Here is a 20,912-nt window from a genome sequence, read left to right as displayed (position 1 = left end):
AAAAAAAATATTATGTGGTCTGAAGTCTTTTTTTGAACTGAATAAACGCTTTAAATAAGTTAAACTACTAAAATCTTAGCCAACTAAGTAGAAAACACACACTTAGTAAATCGATTTTATCTTTTTTTTTTAAAAGAGCAGTAAAAAAAATAAAAATATTTAAAAAAAAGATATTATGGGGGTGTAGTCTCTTTAAAGACAATATCTCCAAGAACGGCCATAAAATATGTTTTCAATCGATATTTATTCAATAATGGACCAGTTTTCCTAAAAAATGGATGAGTTTTCCGTGGACGAATCTCTTTATGTATAATTCAAGATTTTGATTAACTCATGGAAGCTTTTCATCTATATTTTTCACTTGCATCCAAAGATGAGCATCATAAAACTTTATTTATTTCAGAAGAAGCTGATGACAGAAGTTGTCAATATACATATAGCTGGCACCAACGACATTAAAAAAAAAACAAAAAAAAACATCGAGAGCATTTAACCTTTTAATAATCAAGTGAACTCCCTGGATGAAGGTATCTAGACATTTAGAGAATAAGGGTGAAAAGTTGACAAAAGGAATAGGCAAATGAATGACCAATAAATAAAATAGTCTGTGAATCAGTGTTAAATCTGTAAATGAGATTTATAACCCATTCTGTGGCTCCTCTCAGTCTGATGTTGTAAATGAACTTCTAATAAAAAACAATTTGTGCTGTTTCACTTTTTTTATTCTCAAAAAAAAAAAAAAAAAAAAAAAAATCGGTTTGGAATTGAAAATTAGGCTATAATTTTTTCAACCCCCAAAAAGTTTTGATTTTTTTTTTTTTTTGATTCCCCGATTCCGATAATCGTCCCAACACACACTTAGAGGCGGGGAACTTTATTTTAATTTATCAATTACTTTGGGTTCAGCTTGGTTTGGCAATTCATCATGAAGAGACTGACACCCAAGCAGTGATTGCAAATAATATGGTTAATTTACTGAGGGGAACATTTGATGAATGAATAATTTCACAAAATGAACCTGTCAGCTGTCTACCTCATTTGTATGATTTAAGTCCATTAGATCGCTTTCTTTGAGGATCTGTAAAGTCTCATGTCTATGCTGATAAACCAGACACAATCGACCACTTGGAAGACAACATTCAACACCTTATTGCTGAGGGTTTCTTTCAAATTACCAAAGACATCTGAAGAAGGTTGAAAGTAACATCAACCGAAATGTTATAAAAATACCACTCAAGCTAAGAACAATAGTTCAAAGAATCCAAAAAAAAAATAAACATATCAATTTTTTTAGTGAAAATATTTTATTTTCTGGAAACAAAAAACACCTTTACTAAAGGAATGTATTGTGGACTAAGTCACTGCAGGGAGGCATGTGAAACTTCCTCTTGGTACACTGCAGAGGACGAGGGCTCCCTAACTAGAGCATTCAATCGATTTGAAAAAAAAAAAAAAAAAAAAAATGGGCGATTTCACCAATTTGAATGACAATAAAAGTATGGGAGGATGGAACATTTGTTGACCCTCTTTCAATCCTGGACAACGTCTGGTTTCCCTGCTAGTTTGTGATATTAATGATAAGTTTTTGAGAAATTTTAAAATGCTATATTCTAATATTTCTCTTGTGCATATGAATGTAAACATCAGTATAAGAAATTATTAAAAATCTTGAAAATAAAACAAAAATGGAAAAAATTGTGATCTTGGCGCTATGACGAAAAAAAAAAAAAAAAGTACTAACAATTAATTTGAAATATAGATGGCCAGAACAAATGAATGACCGGATTTGCAATCCCCAACCATTCAAATTTTATTTTCAGCAAATCAATAAAATTGCCACAGTAGGCAATCTGTAGTGAAATAAAAGTTTTGAATAAAATTTTAGAAAAGTTTTCTTTTCAATTCTAAGAGAAAACATTACTAACTAGACGTTTTTGGTAATTTCAGAATTAAAAACTAGTAAATGTGAATGTCTTTCAGATAAAAATAAAATCTTGTATAAATTAAAAAAAATTTTTAATAAAATAAACATTTCCTTTTTTTTTTTATTTATTAAAACAGAATAGAGACATTTGAATTAATGAATTTTGGTATTTGGATAGATTGGTGGTCTTTTACCCCACCACATTTCAAGTGAAATGTACGTATCATGTTGAAATTAGTATAAATGCAAAACATTGCGAACAATGATCCAGAAGAAAAATAATTACAAGTAAAAATACAATTATCGAATTATCGTTTTATGGTATGTTTTTAATGTGGAAGAGTTTTATGACCAATACAGTATGACAAACTGACTTATCTCCCTTGATTTAAATTCACTTAAATTAATTGTCTAACACAAAATGTCAGAACGTAATTGTGGATGATTTTGTTAAAATGTTACAGCTAGCACATCTACTGGATAATTTTTTGGAATTTATACTCATTTCAACATTTTACCTGAAATGCGTCGGTTTTAACGGTCATCAATCTACGCAAGCACTGAACATTTTTATGATTTTCAAACAAAAAATTAAGGTATAATAATTTTTCACTTTCTATAAAGTACTGGGGAGGGGGGCGACTTTGCCTGACCATAAAAAACACCTAAATATGATACTTTAATTTGTCCAGATTTCGTATATATTATTATAGTCGTGATTTCAAAAGTAAAAAAATAAAAAAAGTATTAGGTGCCATCAGCTAGAATCGAAACCTAAACTGTAATATTCAAAGCTGGTGACGTTACCACTGTACCAACATGACCACATAAAAACCGATTAAAAATAAACTAAGACGAATGTACAGAATATTTCACGAATTTTTTTTTCAATTTTGACCCATTTTTGACACCTTAAAAGGAATTTAACTGCTAAATACCCATAAAAAATGCAATCATTTGAGGCCCCTTGCGCCACTCTGTAACTTTTAGTTTCGGAGGAGATAGAGTTTGAAAATATGGAGACAGACGGGTGTTTGGAGGTGTGTGTTAAGCAAAAAAAAAAAAAAAAAAATGTTGTAGTAGGCAGGCAGGCTTGAACCTGTGATGTGAAGGCAGAAAAGAAAGTGGAGGTGTGTGTAAGAGTATTGGTTGAGCAAAAAACAAAAACAAAAGGAAAATTGCGAGCACAAAAAAAATAGGAGTAGTAAGCAGGCTCGAACCTGTAACGCACCAGAAGAAAAAAAGGTGGAAAAAAAACAAACACTCTTATCAATGAGGCTACTGTGGTTATAATGTCACGGGCAGTCGAGATAATGTCTTTTATGCAATGTCGTTTATGCAAGCTTTGAATGACTTGCAAAAAATGTCAGTGAAAAAACAAACCCTCCTTGTAGAAAACTGCCCAGTTGAGGGTAAAGGAATTAATGTTTTTGGCCAATTTTTTGATATTTGTCGTCCGAAGGGTCGAGCTTCACACAAATACTGATCTTGTGAAAATCCGTCGCCTCTGTCAAAAGTTTTAGGCAGACATACATACAAACATGCATACATACATTTAAACAGAGAGGTGAGATTTATATAATGTTACTAGCCTGGGTACTCGGCATTGCCCGGGTGTTTGGAGGTGTGTGTTGAGAAAAAAGAAAAAGTTGTAGTAGGCAGGCAGGCTCGAACCCGTACTGCAAAGGAGGAAAAGAATGTGAAAAAAAACGTGACGTCTTTGCCATTGTATCCATCACCAAACCGGAAGTGACGAAGATTTAAATTAAGAGTAGTACATCAAAAAGGGGGGGATGAGTTTCGAAAGTATAGGCGAAAAACGTGACCCCTCCTTGTAGAAAAGTGCCCAGTTGAGGGTGAAGGAATAAATATTTTTAGCCAATTTTCGATATTTGTCGTCCGAAGGGTCGAGCTTAAAAACAATACCGATCTGGTGAAAATCCGTCGCCTCTGTCCAAAGTTTTAGTCAGACATAGAAACATACATACATTTAAACAGACAGGTGAGACTTATAATATAGCTTACAAAACCATTTTCTTCTATATAAAGTAAAAACGTGCATTTCTTGTTTCCCTAACAATTTCTGTACATCAATAACTCGTTTGTTTACTAATTAACAAAGACTATTTTTTCAAAAACTAAACATGAATTTTAGATAGTTATGCATTTTTTTTAGTAAAAAGTAGGTACAATTTTTTAAAAAATTCTTCAAGACTTTAATTTACTAATTATCTTTTAAATAATTCCAGAAAACTAATATTCATCTTTCAAAGAATTTTTGCATTTAATTTATTCAAATTTCAAATTTAACTGAAATTTTTTAGCCCTGTGACAACAGCATATTCTTTTCATTGTTTTGACTTTTGAGTATATATCTGTTAATATTTGATATGTTTTTATATAAACTAATGTGGTTCTTGGTTGATTAACTGTGTCGGATATATACTCGAGAGTCAAAAGAATATGCTGTTGTCACATCCCTACTTATTACATATCCATCATATCATTCTCATATAATTTCTTGCCATGAGATGCATGTCCTCAACCCGCACTGGCCAGGTATCACTTCCATACACCATCACACTGTAGTCACAGTGGTCAATTTTGCAATACATCGAGCAAATGCAGTGTCATAATAGATAAGGGGAGATAAAACTCCTCTGTTCAGTCTTAAAAGGCATTGGATACTCCCCCGTGTAAGGGTAGCTGTTCATATAATTGTGAGTCAAGGGTTGCTCAAGCCTTAACCACACCTCTTATAATCAGCACTGTTTGAATCCAGTGGCAAGGAGAAGTCCAGGACGACTGAAAACAATGCCAAGATAAGCAGAGAGCACATGCAGCTCCCGGAATTTTCAAATGGTCACCCATTTTTATATTGACCAGACGCAACGTTGCTTAACTTTGGTGACTAATGGAAACCTGTGTGTCAATGTGATAATGCAATATAAGGGGAGATAATTATTTAGAGGAAAGGGGAGGTAACCTCTGTATTTACATATTTGATTTTAAAACTTTAATTCAAGCTTAGTTTGGGTCAGTTTTAAAAGGTTCACAATTTCAAATTATGATAGTAAACAGTCCCTACAGTCATATTTTAAACTTGTAGTTAGTATACCAACACTTTCGAAATTCGAAAATGATTTTGAAACCGTTAAGCTATCGAATAAAAGGTAATTTGGGTCTTGTATTAAAGTTTAAAGGTAAGCCATCTATTTATGGTTCATTTCTGACCCTAAAAAAAGACAAAAAGAAAAAGGGGGTTTGTATTACTGTACACATAAAAGGTACTTGTACAGTTTAATGAAGACATTAAAAAATGAAAATATCGAAGAAAGGTTATATTGTGCATGGTGCCCGGAAAACTCGTCCCGGGAAAACTCGTTTCCGGAAAACTCGTCCCCTTTCGCTAGGTAGGAAAAGTGGTCCCTTATTGAATAAATATCGATTTAAAACACATTTTATGATCATTCTTGAAGGAGATATTATTTTTAAAATAGACTATAGCCCCCCCCCAATATTTTTTAAAAATATTTTTACTTGTTTAATGTTTTTTTTTTTTTTTGTTTAAATAAAATCGATTTTCTAAGTGTCCGTTTTCTACTTAACTGGCTAAGTTCTTAGTGGTTTCACTTATATTAAAGCGTTTATTATGTTCATACAAAGTTTGTTCTTATTTTAACGATGTTTTTTGGAGTCATAAAAACAATAATTAAAAACAAAACCAAAAAATTAAAAAACGAGGAGCGATTCGATTTTTCGTTACTTTTTTGTTTTGTTTTTTTAATTATGATAGTTTTTTTGTTGTTATGTTTTTGTTTTCTCTCATACCAAATGCACTCATGCGTTATTTAAAATTATGATTTTATCAATTATCAACATTTATTGTCGTCCTGTCAAATTTTGCAAAAATTAACTAATAAATTAAAAACGAAATATTTTTTGGCGCGAGAGATGCCATGTCCCATGTGCTAACATTAACAATCTCTCGTTAACTAATTTTTAATTTTTTAAAATTTTTACTTCAAAATTCTAAAATCAATCATTAAGAGAAAAGGTAATCACTAAATAAATTTATTAATCAATTTTATTGAAAACTCCGCTATCGTTTCAAGAATCTTTTTAATTTCATTTTTTGTTGATTGTTTTTCGGAGGGAGATATAGTTTTTACCCCCCCCCCACTCTCTCTCTCTCTCTCTCTCTCTCTCTCATATTTTAAAAAATATTAAAATTTATTATTTTCTTTTTAAAACCAAATCTCCCTCAGTAATTTCTTTAATTTTCTATTTTTTAGCGATTATCAAGACCCCTAAGATGTGATATACCGGACATTATTTCTCGTGGGTTTGTATTACTGTACACATAGATTCGAAAAAGTTGTCAAAAAAAATATATAACAAATAAATGTTATCAAAGGCAAGATAAATTACTTTTCTACCAAACTGGATATAATTTTCGTGTTTTTAATCAATTTAACATGTTTATTCAGCTCAAAAAGCATACAGTGTTTACCGATGTATTGGAAAATTCAAAATAGCGGCCGACTCTCTCTTTAACACGGTAAGTTCGGGAAAAGGTGTTATAAATAATAAACTAGACAAAATACTATTAAAAAACCACCGAATATATGTGAAGTTATGTCACGGTAACATATATTGAGCAAATTTCTAACAGTATTTTTCTAGTTTATTATTTATTACACCTTTTTCTGAACTTACCGTGTTAAAGAGAGAGTCGGCCGCCATTTTAAATTTTCCAATACATCGGTAAACACTGTATGGTTTTCGAGCTGAATAAACATGTTAAATTGAATAAAAACACGAAAATTATATCCAGTTTGGTAGAAAAGTAATTTACCTTGCCTTTGATAACATTTATTTGTTATATATTTGTTTTTTGACAACTTTTTCGAATCTATGTGTACAGTAATACAACCCCCCCCCCAAAAAAAAAAATTAAACAAGTAAAAATATTTTTTTAAAATATTATGGGGGTTATAGTCTATTTTAAAAAACCATATCTCCTTCTAGAACGATCATAAAATGTGTTTTCAATCGACATTTATTCAATAAGGGACCAGTTTTCCTACCTAGCGAAAGGGGACCAGTTTTCCGGAGACGAGTTTTCCCGGGACGAGTTTTCCTGAATTCATTGTGCATATCCGTTTTGTATTGAAGATCTCTGCAAAATTTTTTATTTAATTTAATAGAGTAGTTTTTTTTTCTTTTTTTTTTTTTTTAAGTCAGCCATTATGGAAATTTTTAACACGCCATGGGGAGATAACTCCATGTAAAACGCCAACATTCCCTCCCCATCTTTATTACTAGCTTTTCTTCCTAAAAATCGAACCTTTTGCTCGGTATCATAAATTGTTTTTTCGCTGTAAAAAAAAATACTTTTTTTTTTTTTCTTTTTTCTTTTTTGGAGAACTTCGTTCCATAACGGATATGTACAATATAACCTTTTTTTTTTTTTTCCTTCGATATTTTCATTTTTTAATGTCTTGATTAATCTGTACAAGTACCAAGAACAAATATGTAACAAATAAATGTTATCAAAGGCAAGATAAGTTACTTTTCTACCTAATTGGATATGTTTAATGTAACATGTTTATTCAGCTCGATAAACAGTGTTTACCGATGTATTGGAAAATTAAAAATGGCGCCCGCCCGACTCTCTCTTTGACATGGTAAGTTTCGGAAAAGGAATTAAAAGTAAAAACACTAGACAAAATACTGTTAAAAACCCACTGAATATATAGCAGCCTATGTCACGGTAACATATATTGAGCGAGTTTCTAACCGTATTTTGTCCAGTTTTTTATTTTTAACTCCTTTTTTCAAACCTGCCATTCAAAAAGACAGTTGTGTGCCATTTTTAACTTTCCAATACATACGCTGTATGTTTTTCGAGCTGAATAAACATGTTACATTAAATAAAAATACTAAAACCATATCCAGTTAGGTAGAAAAGTAACTTATCTTGCCTTTGATAACATTTATTTGTTATATATTTGTTTTCTGACAACTTTTTCGAATCTGTGTACAGTAATACAAACCCAAAAAGGGTATATTTTTTTATTTTCCTGTTATTTTATTTATTAAAATTAGATGATTATGTGTGAACGAACATTCTGAAAAAGTTTAGCAGAAAAAATATTTTAGAATTTAGAGTGAGGATCGGTTTTGCACATAAATTTAATGTAAAATGGTCCCTTATTTCTGGACCATTCTAATATTTTACGGACGTTAACCAAATTGTTTTTAAGTGGGTTTTATTATTATTATTATTATTATTATTATTATTATTATTATTATTTGACAGGAGGGCGACTAAAGGAAGTGTTTGTTTGGGAGAGGGCTTTGCCATTCGTACCTAGGGTCGATGGCTTGTTTAAAGCAGAGATTATTTTTATTTTTTTTGTAGTAGAATTTTGCCACTCTGACTTGTGGCTAGGTTTATGAGTTTTTTTTTTTTTTTAGGGTACTTTCCACTTTCATCTAGGATTAGTAGTAGGTTAATTATTTTTTTTTGTAGTAACTTTTTAGCATGAACTCCCTGCTGCAAAAGAAAATGCACAAAATTTATCGCTTATAGCAAAAAAAAAAAAGAAAAAAAAAAAGTTAACTGTCCTAAAAAGCTAGAATGGTTCGGAAATAAGGAGACTAGTTTATGTTAAATTTATATACGAAAGTCATCTGGGATCAGTTTCGCATGATCCCCTGTCTAAATTCTAAAATACTTTTTTCTTTTTGTTTTCGCCAAGATTTTCAATGTGTGCACACGTAATCGCCTAAAGAAAGTAAAATCTCATTGGGAGGGGGAGATGATGAATCAGCGGAGAATATTAATCTACTATTTATCTTTTCTGTTAGAAACTTAAAAGAAATAACATTTACAGAACGTTAACTAGACATTATATCCTTGGCAACACTATTTTAAACTTTCTTTTACTGCTTGTTGAGTCTCATAAAATGCAATCATACAAAAAAAAAAAAAAAAGAAGCAAGTGTAATTATTCTATTTAAGGAACAATAACTCTGTACTTAGTATAGATCTCACATACTGGATAATTTTGGTTGATATTTTTGACCTGGTCACTTAAGATAGAGGAGGGGAGTCTATAATTTTTGCAAGTGGTTGTTGGAAGGAGGGAGGAAAAGGAACTTCACACGCTGTCTTTTTTTTAATTTTTTCATTTCACAAGTTCAGTTATTTGTGTGGCATAATAGATGAGGAGAGATAAAACGCCTCGGTCAGGAAGGGTGGTTGGTGGGTTTCTTTTCCGATTACGCAGTCCAGTATACTTTTATTCGGCCGCCCCGGCATTACACCCTCCTTCAGAATGAGAGGGGGTGTTTTGTTGCCGATAACCTGAAGAAGCGCCCCTACAGGATCGATCATGGTAAATTTTACACCCTTATAGACTGCCCCTATTTAGCTAGGTTTAGGGTGGGGCTGAATCTCCCCCTCTTCATACACATTGAACTGACCACATGTCTAAGCAGTGCGCGTGCGCGCGTGTAGTCGGTGTGAATAAACAGTTATGCGAAAAATTCATTACCTCCCCCCCCCAAAAAAAAACATCCCCTCGCATCTTCAAACAACAAGACAATTGAAAAATTTACTTATTTCTGAAAATCAAAATTCTCAAAAACAAATTAAGCACAAGGCCATTAAAAACATTGTGGGGAGGGGGAATCTACGGTCATCCTTGTCACTATACGCACGATTTGTCTAGTCTTAGTCTATCATTTTCCTAGTTAGAATCTTCAATCACCATAATACCACATTCACTCCTGGAGTCGTCCTACTTAAGATTTCCGAATCTTTTTTTTTTTTTTTTTTTTTTAAATAAATATGTACATAAATAACTAAATCGTTAGCCAATTGATGTCATTATTGTGTTTACCGGCCTCGCATGGTTGTCGAGGAGGGAGGGAGATGCTCGAGCAGGCGTGGGATTGTATCATAAAAGTTTCTTTTATTGTTTTTTAACTTGATTTTTTTTTATACTTTACCCCCCCCCTCACTTGTTGACCGAGAAAAAAAAAATACAAAAAGCCCCCCCCCCACGCCTTAATAAATTGAGCAAACTTGCGGCCAACAAAACATCGCACATTTTTGGTAAGTGATAAATCGCATATTTTAACGTTTCTTTCTTTTTGTTTTAATTAGTAAATTCCTGTTAAGTTCTGAAATATTTTACCATATTTTTAAATTATAAGTTTTCCTAGCTGTCGTTTTTAAAAGATTAAATAAAACAAAAAAACAAAAACAAAAAACAAAAAGAAAACTATTTCAATAAACGTCAATAAGTAACAAATGAATGAACGAGATCGTGTTTCTTGCGACGCTTATATTCAAACTGGCACTTATAGCGGCAATTAAAATTAAAAAAGAAAATGCAGAAAATCCGTATGATGTACGTACTAGTTACAGAACGAACATGTCATATTCCAAAAATCACGTAATTTGACCAAGTAGATTATTTTCTATTCAAGAAAATTAAATTTTACGACTAAGCGAGTTGTAGTGTTTTCGTCGGGCATAATGAAATCTGATGAAATAAATAAAGGGGAGACCACTCAAATGGAAGTGTCGATGTAAAAAAAAAAATCAGCCTTATGTTCAATACAGTTTATGATCGACGTGTACGAGCACCCCACCCCCTCACTATATTTTTTATTTTCGTCTTTTTTTTTTTTTTTTCAATTTTTTTTCTAACGGATTATTATCAAATGGACACTTATCTACCAGATTATAAAACAAAGCAAAAAAAAAAAAAAAAAAAAAAAAAAACCAAACAAACAAAACAAAAACAAAAAAATTAAATATATGTAGGAGGGGTGCTCAGTTTCTAATGCAACATGGATCACCCATTTTATAACCACTCGCTGTTTTTAAGCTAAATTTCGCGAATTCTTTTTTTAATTTTTTTTTTTTAATTTGGCTTTAAATTTGCCTTTATCAGATTATTTTATAGAAATACTAGCATTCCAGCCCGGCATTGTCCGGGTGTTTGGAGGTGTATGTTGAGCAAAAAAAAAAAAAAAAAAAAAAATGGTAGTAGGAAGACAAGCTCGAACCCATACCGAGAAGGAGGAAAAGAATGGGGGGGGGAAGTGACGTTATTGCTGTTACAACCACCGCCAAACCAGAAGTGACGCAGGTTTAAATTAAGGCTAGACAATCGAAAAGAAGGGATGACTGAGGGGGCGGCATTTTGAGAGGGTAAAAATAGAAAGTAGAAAAAATAAATAAAAATAAACAAAAGTTAACAAAAAATATGAAATTTTATACCAAAAAGGTTGTAAAAAATCGGAATTTTGGGGGATATCGGAATCAGAAAAAATGTGTCCCTATTTTCTGAGCGTCGGGGGGGGGGCGGCATGGGGGCGGCATTTTGAGATGGTAAAAGGGGAAAATCGAAAAAAATGCTAACAAAAAATCTGAAATTTTATATCGAAAAGGTTGTAAAAAATGAGAACTTTTGTAGTTATTGGAATCGCAAAAAGGTGTCCCTATTTTGCGAGCGGCATATGTCAGGGGGCGGCATTTTGAGAGAGTAAAAATAGAAAGTAGAAAAAATAAACAAAATCTAACAAAAAATCTGACATTTTATACTGAAAAAGTTGTAAAAAATCGGAAATTTTTGAGGTATCAGAATCAGAAAAATGTGTCTCTTATTTACGAGCAGCACATGTCAGGGGCGGCATTTTGAGAGGATAAAAATAGAAAATAGAAAAAATATATAAAAGCTAACAAAAAATCTGAAATTTTATACCGAAAGTTTGTAAAAATCTGAAGTATTGGAGATATCGGAAAAATGTGTCCCTATTTTACGATTCCAAAACCGATTCTTTTAAATTTTTAATTTAATTTTTCATTATTGGTACTAATTATAAATATTTATTATTTTTAAATTATCACTAAAACTAAAATGAGAATAACCTCAAAATATGATGTAAATTTATTTTATTTGTAAAACAATTTTTTTAAATTGCATAAATTCTCTATGTAACCTTTCAAAGAAAGCAGTGGCTTTACATGTTCTGAAAAATGTTGAAAAATTAAACAGCAACAGTCTTTGCAGCCCGCGGCGATCGTAAGATTCCCCCCCCCCGCATTTGATAATCTATTAACCTTCAAAATTCCAAAAGCCCTCAAAATATTTATTTTCATGGAACTAATGTTAGACTGCAGCTATTAGTCCTAGATTTTCATCGTATTACAGTACTCGTCAAAGAAGACCAAAGATTTTTCAAAACAATTATATAATTTTCTTCGGATTAATGTTCACACAATTCCTTTCAGATTAATGTTTACATACTTATTATTATTGAAAAGAAATTGTTAAATTAAATTAACTGGCTACATAATTGTATACGTAGCCAGTTAATTTAACAATTTCTTTTCAATAATAATTGAATATTATTATAATAATAATTGAAATTTCTTTTCAATAATAATATATGACTTGGGTGCCATGAGCTAGAATCGAAATCGAAACCCAACTCTCCACCCTCATTCCCTAGCCTCTGAACCACTAATAAAATAAAGACTAGGTACCCAAATAAAAGAAACCAAATATTTTTTCAAAACAAAAACTTATAATTCAAATTATAAAAAAAATGTTAAATTAAATGAATTAGCTACACAAGCAAATATAATAAATTTAAATGAGAACATTTGAAAACCTGAAAATGTTATGAAATGATAAAATCATTTTTATTTACTTTTTTGTCGTTGTTGTTACAAGTCCGAATTTTCGCCAAATAACATGGATGTATCAAGGAGAGAATAGTCCGATGTAGTTTTCTTTTCTTTGTCTTCATAATGTTATTATTAAGAGGTCGAGCCCTCCGAAGAGAAAAAACGTCTTGTATCGGTGCTTTTTTAAATCCGTGTGTGTAATCGCTCGGTTTTCAGAAATTTGTTGTTGTTAATAACGTTTCAACTCTTTTAAAAATAGTTTTAATATATTTTAAATAAATGTATTTATGAATGGCAAATAAGGCTATAAATTTATTTTTTGTGAGAGAACTGTCGCAAGGCATCAAGTCGGTTGAAAATTTACAAACAGATTTTTCGCGCCTTTTCTTCGGCAAAGTTATCAATGACTCTATCAAAATTCACTTCCTCGACAAGTTCCCTCTCTATTGAGAGGATTGCCAAGTCTGTAAGTCTTGTCTGGCTCATTGCTGATCCAAGGTAGTTTTTTATGAGCTTCAGTTTTGAGAAAGAGCGCTCACAGCTAGCAACGCTAATAGCTCTGGTGAGGAAAATTCTCAGCAAGATCATAATATTAGGGACGGAATTCCCAAGTTGGTATCTTTGTATAAAGTTCAAGAGGTCCATCGATTTTGTCTTTTTCTGAAGCTTTTACAACATACTGTAACCTTTTCCTTTCAGCAAAGAATTTTTCTTTTTCTATATCTTCGTCAAATCCACGAAGCTGACAATCATAATTATCATCAAGCAGATTTGACGGTATAAGAAAAGCGTATTTATTTGCAAGATTGTGAACTTGTTGAAATCTGCAAGATATTTCTTCAGTCAATCTGTCTATGACAGACAGCATTTCCCGTCTCAACTCAGTATCAAAACTCAGCGCTGCATCAGTCAATCCTTCACCATCCATTTGTTTCTTTTTGCAAATACGACGCTCCATGCTTATCCCCATTTCAGAGCAGAGTGTTTTTGATTTGTCTATTGCAGTGCCCACTATCTTTTCTCTATTCTGAAGAAGGAAATCTTTCAACGCCGTCAGCCTGACAGAACTTTGTTGCAGATCCAGCCTTTTTTTTTTTTTTTAAAAGATATTTCTGGACATCATTGATTTCTGGGAGAATAGTTTTCCAAAGGTTCAGAAATAAAAGAAACGGAAACGATAGTATCGAGTTGAGAATTAAAGATGCATCTGATCTTGTGGTTGCATTTTCTCCTTCTTCTTTGAGCTGTTCCAGGGCAATGACGACTTCCAATATTTTTTTTATCACAACATCTACAGCATCTGCTCGACTACTCCATCTAGTATCCACAGTCCGTTTGATGCTTAGACCGGTCAACTACAGAATAAATGTTAACTTGATAATAATGGACCAGTTTTCCTACCTAGCAAAAAATGGACGAATTTTCCGGACGCCCAAATGCTGGGGGGGGGGGCAAATTTTACTACTGCCCCAGGCGGCAAAAGGTCTAGCTACGCCACTGAAGGTAACATTCAGATATGAATGAAGTGGTCAGATTTTCATTTGAAGCATAACATTCTGCTCATTATCATACTGAAGCAAGATCTAACCCTCTCTTTCGTTCTCTTTTATGCTTAGATCTAATTGAAAATATGCAGTAGAATATTACTGATCATGATAACAGTATTCTTTCATTTGTATGTATGGATGAATTGTGACTAGGGGTAGTGTAGAATCGACTCAGTTGACACAAAAAGTCAGTGGGAATAAGATATTGTGTTTTGTATTTATACCTTCAGGCACATACCATATAATCGTGCCATGCAGTTCATAATTTTTGGACAGTTGGATCATGGTTTCTAAACCATTAAATCAGCAAATCCTTGTATTATAGGCTTTCAATCAATGCATTTAAGCTGTTCAGAATCATGTCCACCTGAGTAATCAAGTTTGAGTGTCAGAGCAAATTCCTCTATCATATGATACCCGAATAATGTCCTATGCTGCTTTTTTTAAATGTTGATTTAAATATCTTTTTCCTGTTCAGTTTAACTCAAAATACACTACATTGACTTAAGTTCTGATTGTTTCATGTTGATTCAAATCGATATACTTTTTCTTGATCAGTGTCACTCAAATGACATTACATTGACTTCAGTTGTGAAGTAGAGAATTCATGCTATGATTTCTTGCTGTTATGTTCTGTTAAAATTCTACGTCATGACATAGCAATTTTTGATTTCCAGGCCGAAACTGACTATGAAAAAAAATATGTTCCTCAAATCCAACTGGGCTGAAATTGCAGACTTCTTAGTTTTAACCCAAAGTTTGTATGGTGTAAATATGAAAAAAATCCAAGAAGGGGTGTGTCGGGGCTGGATGAATTGGGCTGGAATAACCTTAGTGTTATATTACCAAATCATACAAATGTTGCATTGTCGGGTTTATATAACTGTGTCTATGTATGTAAGGTATACCTGTTTCTGTAATCGATACTCATGTATCGTCTAGTTGTTTGAATTATAAGGACAGTTACTTTTCTTTGTATATGGGGTGTCTGTACGTGTCGGTCTGTTATGTCTACATTTGATAGTCTTTCTATATGGGTGTTTTCACATATTCACAACAATAACGAATGGGGCTATAAAACGGACAGTTTTTAACAATGATGAATAACACCCTTGTCTGCTTGACACCCGACATGGTCACATGCCTTATTTATTTTCTTCCTCTCTGCTGGCAGCACAGCACCTGAAATAAAACCACCTTCTTTTGAAGGAAACACCCAAAATGCTGAGTTATCATTTCCAGATCTTTATTTCCAAATGTTCCATGTCTCGGAGTTTGCAGCTCTTAACCTTCTCCCTTACATTTTTCTTAGTTGGTCCGTAGATGCTTCCATCAGACTATATAGACAACTCCTGTTTGCTAACTAACCCAGTGGCTAGCTAACTCACAAATCGTTTCTTCGACTTCCTGTTACAAACTCCTAATTCTGATTCTTCCTGGCTTACGTTTCTCTTACGTAAGCCAGAATGGACCATCTTGTTTGTCACGCAAGCCACATCGTTGTTTACTAAACCAAATTCCAAACTAGCTTTGTTTATGCGTTTCCTCTATTCATAACATTTTTCCTTGAGACAAAATTCCCAAGTTAAATATTTAACCGTAATATTTTAACTAACATTCTTTTCTTTTAAAACATTTTCCTGAATATTTTTTAAAACTAATAATTTAACAATTAATCATAATAATCATTCTGACTCTTGGCACTGATTGCCACAACATAACAATTACTACGCTGTGATCAAAGCCAAAGGGCCACAACATAGTGTACAAGTGCTAAATCCTTTATATAAGAAGGGTGTGTGTGTGTTCTCGTCAAGTGGTTCCGATATGGAGGAGCGATTTATTGTATTAGTAACTGTGTAAACACTTCAGTATACCAAAGAGTTTCCTTGTTAATTAAAAAATTATAAATGTTGGTTGATAAAACTTCAAGATTACTTATTAAAAAATAAAAAAGAAGAAAATCGTCCGGGCAAAACCTTTTGTAAATATCGGGTGACAAAACTTGAAGATAACTATAAATCTGTATATAAAATAATCAGAAAAGAGCAAATTTCAAGCAAAAAAAAAAACAAAAACAAACTGCTTAAAAAAGGCTAAAGTTGCAAAATTTGGCCTTAAAACGTCGAGTGGTTCTAAAATCAGGTGATCGATTTACTAGAATGTTGCATTAGAAACCGAGCTACCCTACAAATAATTAAATATTGACTTTTTTTTTTTCATGTTTTTGATAATCTGGTAGATTCGATAATAATCTGCTGAAAAAATTGAAAAAAAAAAAAAAAAAGACGAAAATAAAATTACTGGGGGAGGGGGATCTTGCTTGTACACATCAACCCAGTTTAGTAAAATAAGATTTTTTTTTTTTACAAAAAACCTCTATCCAAATAAATACAAATAATCAATTCTCAACTCCAAATTTCAGAAATGTAAAACGCACATTGTTTGAAATGATAGATGAAAAGCAAAGGTGAAAGTTTAGGCCAATTTTTGTAAACAAATTCTTTTTTTAAATATTTATTAACACTCAGCTATTAGAGACTAAAATTTACGATTCAAAAACAAACTTTTTTTCTTTTAGATCGTGAAGATGAGTGTCTATTTTTGCAATTATTCAATTTAGTGCTTATCCAGAATTCTCCCTATATTAAAAAAAAAAAAAAAAAAAAATCTGTATGTTGTATATATCAGTGATGGAGAGAAAATATCGTACACCAAAAATCATGTAAACCAATCTGTTTCATTTTTAAATAAGAAAATCAAATTATGTGGCTAAATGAACAGCGAGGATAATATTGTGATGTTATCTTGAAAATACAAACAAAGGAAATGACTTCAAATAATTCAAACTTGCAAGATTTTAGAAAGCCATTCTTAAAATGAGGACATTGGAAAAACTGAAATTCGCTTGACAATGATTTTCTTTATAAAAATAAAGCTACTTGATCAATTTATGTGATTTTTGGAATATGATATTCTTTCCGTTGCTGGTATTAACAGAAATATATGTTTCTTGATTTAAAAAAAAAAAAAAAAAATTAATACAGGGGGAATACTGGACAAGCCTCAGATATTTTATTAAAAGACTTGTGTATTTTTTGAATATGATACACATTGTGATACGATACTGTATTCTAACTATTTGTAATCCAGGATGTTAGTATCAATTAGATAAGTGCGATCAGGCATTATCATGGAGGATAATTGGGCCTTTTCTATTGACAAATGCTGGGTGTTGTTGTCGAAGTTTCTGATGCATTTCATCCATTTGTTGACCGTGCTTCTCTGCTGTAATGGTTTCGTCTGCATTAAAAAAAACAAAAAAACTAATGGATAAGACTGGTCACAGACCAAACAATCAGCGTGACCTTCTTTTGGTGCAACTCTGGCTTCATGAAGTGTTGTGAAGCTTTGTTGGTATCTAACCATCGAACTAAGCATTGGCGGTTGTTGTAAAGAACCCACTTTACATTGCAAGTCACAACCAGGTTGAGAAACAAGTCGTTCTTGTGTAAAATAAGGGAAGATGACACTTCATAACGGTCTGTCTTTTGGTTGTTGTTCAATTTATCAAGTTTTTTTTGTCTTTCCAATCTCTCTCAAGTGGTTGGAAATCATCGTATACATTATGTCTAATCTAAAAGCAAGTTCTTGAACAGTTGTGCGTGGATTGGCTTCGACTAAGGCTTTTTATTGATTGTTGTCAACATCTGATAGCCAACCACTATACTTATCATTTTCAAGACTCTTGCCGCTGCCACAAAATTTCTTAAACCACCATTGTGCTGTGTGTTCAGTAGTTCTTCCTGGACCAAATGCTTTGTTGATATCACAACCTGTTTCAGCAGCTTTTCAGCCTAGCTTAAATTGAAATATTGTCCAAATTTTTTTTTTTTTTTTTCATCTTGTCAACGTTATGAAAAAAAAGACATAATTGTTTTAAAGATTGTAATTGAAATGATTAGATAGAGCGAAAAACGCACTTTAAAATGATATATAATGTAAAAGTATTATAATGAAAATTCACTTGAAAATATATTTGAAAACAAAATTTAAAATTTTGCAAGAACTTTCTTATCGACCTAATAGTTAGTGGAGGAAATGGGACAGAAATGGATTATTTAATGGGGGAAGACTCAACAAGAACTCGTTTACATTGGACTTGAAAACAACCATATTGTAGTCAGCTGGAAAGCAGGCCAGCGGAACAGTTCCACAAGCGGGCAGTTCTAGGAAAGAAACTTTGTTAATGGAATTTGCATTTAGATTTAGGTATAGATAGAGAATGGAGGAAACTGTTGATGGTTGTTGTTGTTAGACAAGTGTTTTTTGTGAAAGTTTCGCAAGGAGGGGGATCATAGATTGAAGCTCAGACGAGTGTTTGCCATGAAAATAACAATAGAGCAGAAACAGGCTTGCAATGTCTCTTCTGTGGGAAAGAGGTTGTAGGAAAGACAAAAATGCAATCACCTACTAGATTTCGAAGCCAGTTTTGAACTTTGTCAAGGCAGGATAGGGTGCTCCGACATGGCAACACTACTCCATTTTAGGATGTAATTTCATTAATTTAGTTAATCTTGATAAAGTGTAACAGACTGCTGTTTCTATGTATTATTGGTGGGTTTGAGAGAATACGTTACTGGAACGTACAAGAATATTGGAAGAGAGTGACCAGCATCGTGATCATTTGTGATATCCATATGGTTCCCTGCTCGACAAGCCACCAACCCCAACGTTGTTTGCCATGGATTTGTTCTTGATCATTTTCTATTCTGTTCTAATCCTGTTGTTGTCTCTTACGCATTGACAACTGCCAAGGAGGGTGCACAGGTTCACAAGTACGAACATAAAATAAAATTAAATTAAAAAAGCAAACACAAAATCCGACATTTTCTGCAAATATTAGTTGCACTGTGTGTGTGTGTGTGTGTGTGTGACACCATCAACCCTATGAACACTAAAATTCACATCTATATTCTATTGTGGGCATGTTAGTCGGTTGATGTCAGCTCATCTCAATACTCAAAAGCTCTCTCAATCTAGTCCAAGCCATGATTCACCGTTGATCATCTCCAACACTGTTCAACTGGCAGCTGTCCTAAACTGGACTGCTGTCAAGTCAACCGTAGAAAACCCAAGACTGTCACAAACTTCCCCAACTGTTGTAAAACTCATTGTCAATTCTAAAACTCATTCTCTCTCTCTCTATATATATATATATATCCCTTTGTGTCCAATCTTTTGTCTGCCACACCGTGATTAACCATCCTATTTTAGTTCCTTTTACTGCTACACCCTGACCAACAATCCCACCTTGAAATTCTTGTGTTCCTTTGTGAACACCTTCCTATAGGTTGTTTTTTTTACCAACCCCATTTCCTATATCTTTGTCCCCCCCCCACGTAAACTGATTTCCTTTTGTCTTTTATCATACTTCTTTTTCTCTTTCTCGACCACTTCCTAACACTTCAGAAGAGGGGGTGAAGAACATCAATAGTATCACACATTTGAACCGGATTAAAAATTCTGTAAAACTTAGCTGCACCTCAATGTTCCTTCAGCATTTTGAAAAGCTAGGAGATAAGAGCTGGGGAACTACGATGGAGATGTGGAAGCAATGGCTAGCAGGAAGGGTCATTGTAAGTGTTTCGATTGTATTTGCAAAATGAAATTTATTGATAAGTTGCAAAAAAAAAAAAAAAAATGATCCAGTCAAGGCAATACAAAGTTTAACATGGTGAGGTGTCAAAGGTCAACTACTTGTTCGAACATTTTTGAATGTTTGTACAAACAGTTTTCACATGCAATTGCATACTTTGGGACACATGCACTCTGCCAGTGAGCAATCATGTAAAAAAATCAAATAAACAAAAGCCATTTTATATTTACGTCACACAGGGGGTTTACATGCTGGTTTTCTTTTATAGTCATCCTTCAACGTTCATGACTGGCCCTGATCCCCTTCATGATTGTTGACCTTTGACTTCCCCTGTTTCACTAAAAACACAAAAATACTCGTGCATGAAAACTCAATGGGGGCTTGCTGAGGCTCCAAAGGTTTTATTAAGAGCGAGTTCACTCATGGGAGGAGAGACCAATATCTCTAAGTAATTGCCTGTTTTTTCTAACATAGTCTTAATGATAGTGATGCACGGACATTGTCTCTAGGCTACATTCGCTTAGATTTCTACATTGTCAGGCATGTTTCGTCTACACCACTTACAATGTTGAACTAACTAGAAACTCTCCATTCTTCTTCCTCCAACATATGACGACCTTTCTGTAGTCATCTTATTCCCCTGCTTTTCTGGCATGTTTTGTCTAGAAAGCTAACCTTAATCCCCCCCCCCTCCCCAGGCTTCAATCACGCCACCTGCAGCTCAGTCCATTTCCGTTTGCCACCAGGTTATCCTGACATGCACTAATGTGACTCTTACCAAAATTCATATGTTAAGTTAATCATTACTTACTGGTGTATGGTTTCAATATATATTTACTGCCAAGAAATCAACCAACTAGGTGAATCGCTCTGAGCCAATTTGAGAATGGTGACAAGCAGACGTTCTGATTGTGTGCATACAGTAATATTTGTCAAGAATCTGTAAGAAATGGTGTGGTAAGGTGCACCTTTGAGAGGGAGATGGACACCGGAGTGGCAATCATCAAAAAATTAATGACCGAGGTTCTTTGCTACTCTTTATATAAGTGTGCAACCATGTGGCTC

General features: G+C 33.1%; 1 protein-coding gene across 3 annotated transcripts in view; it reads left to right on the top strand.

Moving 5' to 3' along the window:
• Window positions 1-20,912, top strand: part of LOC145291421 (uncharacterized) — a 105,302-nt gene that overhangs the window by 45,077 nt on the left and 39,313 nt on the right. Inside the window, exon 1 of one of the 3 annotated variants that reach the window (XM_080137250.1) lies at window positions 9,108-10,052. The exons of the other annotated variants lie outside the window; for them this stretch is intronic. The gene's annotated coding sequence lies outside the window, so the exon portion shown is untranslated. Of the gene's footprint in view, window positions 1-9,107; window positions 10,053-20,912 lie in introns of those variants that run through there. 3 annotated transcript variants of the gene reach the window in all.

Source organism: Euprymna scolopes, chromosome 12, assembly GCF_053919585.1.
Source record: "Euprymna scolopes isolate OS-2025 chromosome 12, ASM5391958v1, whole genome shotgun sequence".
NCBI classification, from domain to species: domain Eukaryota; kingdom Metazoa; phylum Mollusca; class Cephalopoda; order Sepiida; family Sepiolidae; genus Euprymna; species Euprymna scolopes.
The sequence above is the reverse complement of the archived record's forward strand: the minus strand, read 5'-3'. Positions and strand labels throughout refer to the sequence as shown.